Source organism: Pistacia vera, unplaced genomic scaffold, assembly GCF_008641045.1.
Source record: "Pistacia vera cultivar Batoury unplaced genomic scaffold, PisVer_v2 Contig929, whole genome shotgun sequence".
NCBI classification, from domain to species: domain Eukaryota; kingdom Viridiplantae; phylum Streptophyta; class Magnoliopsida; order Sapindales; family Anacardiaceae; genus Pistacia; species Pistacia vera.
Genome location: NW_022196811.1, coordinates 559,455 through 564,469, shown reverse-complemented (window position 1 = coordinate 564,469; position 5,015 = coordinate 559,455). Strand labels below are relative to the sequence as shown.

The 5,015-nt window shown below is 38.4% G+C and overlaps 1 non-coding gene across 1 annotated transcript; it reads right to left on the bottom strand.

Annotated features, from left to right (window-relative positions):
* Positions 1-208: 208 nt before the first annotated feature.
* On the bottom strand, positions 209-310 carry LOC116120223. The gene has a single exon (XR_004126515.1). It is a non-coding gene; the product is annotated as a small nucleolar RNA R71 (small nucleolar RNA).
* Positions 311-5,015: the final 4,705 nt, after the last annotated feature.

Here is a 5,015-nt window from a genome sequence, read left to right as displayed (position 1 = left end):
TCGACACACATCAAAGATCCAAATTTCCACATAGCAAATTTCTTGGAGATTTGTGATAGATGATGCTATCAGATTAAGATTATTTCCATTCTCGTTGAGAGATAAGGCAAAGGGATAGCTAATGTCACTACCTGCTAGAACTATCACAACTTGGAATGAGATAGCACAAAAGTTCCTTGCCAAATATTTCCCACCGGCTCTTTCAACAAAGATGTGAAACAACATCACTTCATTTGTACAAAGTGACAGTGAGTCCTTGTATGAAGCCTGGGAAAGATACAAGGAATTAATGAGGAAGTGCCCAACACATTTGCTTGCCTATTTGGATGCAAGTCCAAACTTTCTATAATGGTTGCTTCTAGATGTGCAAACAATGGTAGATGCAGAATCTGGGGGAGCATTGAAAAACAAGAGACCAATTGTAGCTTATGAGTTACTTAAGGTCTTGGCAAGTAACAACTATCAAAGGTCAAATGAGAGAGTGATTCCAAAAAAAAAAGCATGGGTCTACATGAAGTTGATGCTTACACCGTAACTTATGCTCAACTTGCATCACTTCAGAAACAAATAGGAGGTATGCAAGTTAATTCTATTCAAATACCTCAATTAACTTGTGAATTTTGTGCAAGATAACCATGCAAGTTTTGAATGCCAAGTTGGTAACAACTTCGCCTCATCATCATCATCAGGAGAGCAAGTTAATTTCTTGGCTAGAAATCAAAGACCTCGGAACAATTCCAACACCTATAATCCTAGTTGGAGAAATCATCTGAATCTATCCTAAAGCAATCAAAGCAGCCACGAAAATTAAGGGAATCAAAGACCGATGATGAATCATCAACAAGTGGTGAATCAACAACCATTGGTAAATCTTCAACCAGTTGAACAAAAAGTGTTAAAGTTGGAAGATATGTTTGAGAAATTCATGATTGAGTCAAGAGCAAGTTCCAAAAATCAAGGAGCTTCTGTTCAGAACTTGGAAGTTCAAATGGGTCACAATTCTGAAAAGTTAAATGAGAGAACACTAGGTTCTTTGCCAAGTAGTACTATGACCAACCCAAGAGAGCAAGAAAATGCAACCTCGCTAAGAAGTGGAACAGTGTTGGAAGAAAGTGAACCAAAGAAGAAAGAGGAGAAAAGACTAGAAAAGAAGGAAGAATCTGACAGAGAGGTTGAAGAAAAAATCATTGTGGAAGAGCAACCAAGTGAACCACAAAAAGAAGATTCGAAGGACGAGAATGTGCCAAGGACATGAAAGGGAAAACTACCTTTTCCTTAGATTCCACAGAGGCTTACACATCACACACCTCTACTGCCATTTCCTTAGAGGCTCAGAAAGCCCAATCAGGGTAAGCAGATCTTTAAATTCCTTGTTGTATTTAAAAAATTGCAAATTAACATTCCTTTAGGAAAATGCATTGCAGCAAATGTCGAGTCATGCCAAATTTCTAAAGGAAATTCTTTCAAACAAGAGGAAGTTCGAAGAGGATGAAACTGTGATGCTCATAGAAGAATGCAACACCATAATCTAGAATAAGCTACCTCTAAAGCTTAAAGATCTAGAGAGTTTCACTATTCCTTATGTTATAGGAGATATTCAGTTTGATAGGGTTCTCTGTGGTTTAGGTTGTATAAATCTAATGCCTATTTTTGTTTTCAGGAAATTGGGGATTGATGAAGTCGAACCAACCATGGTTTCTCTTCATCTTGCGGATAGATCGATTAAGCATCCATGGGGCATTGTTGAAGATGTTTTGGTAGAAGTGGATAAGTTTATCTTTCCAGCATTTTGTGGTGTTGGACATGGAGGAAGATAAAAAGATACCACTCATTTTGGGAAGACCATTCCTGGCTACTAGAAGAGCATTGATTAATGTTCAACAAGGAAAGTTGATATTGAGTATCCAAGATGAGACGGTGACCTTCAATGTGTTTGAAGCGATGAAGTTTCCATTTGAAATGGATTCATGCTTTGGAATTGATGTTGTGGATACATTGTTAGTTGAATAATTCAGAGAGGACAATCTTACATTACCTCTTGAAGCATGTATCACTCAATCCAAGACTATAAGTGCAGATGAACCGGAGAAAGAAGAATGTGCAAGGCTTTTAGAAGCATTAAAACCGATGAATGCCATTCAAACTCATTCAAACTCCAAAATTTGAAGACTTGGATGTGAGTGACGAGAAAGATGAGGATGAGTCATAAAAGTTTCCTAAGCTTGAGCTTAAACAATTGCCTTTTCATCTCAAATTGTTTATATGGGAGAATCCAACTCTTTTCCGGTCATTATCAATGCAAATTTGAGTAAGGAAGAGGAAGATAAGTTGATTTGGGTGTTGAGAGAACACAAATATGCTATTGGATGGACTATTTTGGATATAAAAGGTATTAGTCCCTCATTTTGTGTGCACAAAATCTTGATGGAAGAATAATTTCAAGCCAGGTTCAACCATAACATAGATTGAATCCTTCTATGAAGGATGTGGTAAGGAAGGAAGTGGTAAAACTTTTGGACGTTAGAATCACTTATCCCATTTCAGATAGTCTATGGGTTAGTCCGGTGCAAGTGGTTCTCAAGAAGGGCAGTATCATAGTGGTGAAGAATGAAAGTAATGAATTGATACCGACAAGGACAATCACTAGATGGAGTGTATGCATAGATTACCAAAAGTTGAATGAGGTAGCGAGGAAGAGTCGTTTCCCATTGCTGTTCATTGATCAGATGTTGGAGACATTGGAAGGACATGCGTACTATTGCTTTTTGGATGATTATTCATGTTAGAGCAGATGCCCTAGAGCCAATCAATTATTGTAGAATTGACTCTTTGTAATAATGTTCATTAATCAATAAAAGGCATTTTATTCTATATCACGTAAATCATTATTATTGCAATATGTATTGATATATGTCCTTAGAATGGTGGAACCATGATGAGGGTATCAAGTGTTTCAAATCTTAATAGTGAGAACCCTATGAGCACATATGGTGGTCATTCTACAAACGTCCGTAGCCCCAGTATTATTCTGAAGTAAGGGCACAGATAATACGGTAAGGCTATCATAGTGTTGAACGACCCTGTCGAAAGGCAGTGACTGATCTCACTTGTTAAGGTTGTTTAGTGACAACCTGGTGCAACACATGGGTGCTTGCTGTAAGCGATTACACCGCAGCAAGTTCACTGGATTGACCCACCAGAGGATTCCATATGGATGGTAACCCCAATGTCTATGGAACAAATCTTCTAACGAATGGTGGTGCATGTGATCCTTAGACTTGAGATCACCAGAGCGCCTTGTGTACCGATTAGTGTAGTTTGACACTAGCCTAACACAGTTCTTTTCAGAGCCATCAATACGGTGGTGATTGGCTACATCGAGCAGTGTATCAAGACTATGGTGGATTGACAGAGGATTCATCACTCCCGGGTACAGGAGAAGTTATCTCACGGTGCAATTCAGTATATGACAATGACACTAAAACTATGGCCATAGTGGGATTGAGTTGTTGCTCTATCCGGATTATAATACAGGTCATTGGTTCAGAAACTGAATACATAATATCGAGAGTAACCGAAGGTTGACACTATTTCTATGCCTTCGTCTCGTTGAGATAATGTATGATGAAAGGATCGAATTGTAAAACCCCCCTCAAGTCAGGTATCCTCTGAATATCCCTCAACGAGAATCCCAGGGATACATGTCTGAAGAACGAGTTGTATTTAGAAAAACTTGTGTAAAGATAATGTAACGACCCCACACAGGTGGCCGGCCATGATCACACAGCATGGCAGGATATCTCTCCCCCCCCCCCCTTAAGGAGATTTCTTTCACCTCCCTCACCACTCAAACCCAAGACCAAGGGGCTATAGTCAATTGGGAAGCTAGCCTGATGGTACTCACCATGCTTCCCAATTGACTATAGTCCCTTCGTCTTAGGTTCGAGTGGTGAGGGAGGCAAAAGAAATCTCCTTAAGGGGGGGAGAGATATCCTGCCATGCTGTGTGATCATGGCCGGCCACTTGTGTGGGGCCGTTATAGATAATAATGATAATATCCAACATATGTCTATAAGATGTCACGCAGGATCCAAATTTATAATTCAGAAACTTTACGACTTTATACAGAAGTTACACAATCAAAATATATTTATAAGGTGGAAGCTTCCAAAAGGTGTTTCACAAATAAAAACATCAAGATGACAATAAATCATCTCCCCTCACGTGTAGCTCCGCTGTCTCTAGCATCCTTCGCTTCTAGTCTACTTGTAAAACAATCAACAATGAAAGGGTGAGTGCTAATTGCTCAGTAAGGAATGATCTATTTTATTCTAAATGTGCTATTTGACCCTCATTTAAACATATTTGTTAACACACCACTTATTTTTTACATCTAGGTATGCTTCCCTTTTCTTAATAACTCATATGCCTTTCTTCATTTTATCCCATGGGTATATAAACATCAATGTGTACGCATACAAATCAGTATGTAAACATAGTACACACACATCACATGTCATGGCATAATATCTAAAATCATCTAACATGAGTATAAATCATCTCATGATGTAAATAGCATCATAATTCATGTAATGCAACTAAATGCATATGAACCATTTAACGTCTAGCCGATCAGACTTTTCTTAGCATCTTAAGCACTTCATATCATCTAGCCTCAAATTCATCTAGAGCTCATATCATTGGGAGGCATGCTTATGTGTTATTTAACATCTAAAGCATATATTTATCTTTCCTCTCATCTAGCCTCAAATTCATCTAGAGCTCATATCATCGGGAGGCATGCTTACGCGTTATTTAGCATCTAAAGCATATGTTCATCATTCCTCAAACCAGAATACGAGGATATGCTAATGCGTTAATAGCATCTAAAGCATATATTCATCTTTCCTCTCTCTAGCCTCAAATTCATCTAGAGCTCATACATCACGAGAGGCGTGCTTACGTTACTTAGCATCTAAAGCATTATTCATCTTTCCTAAACTGGTATACGAGGA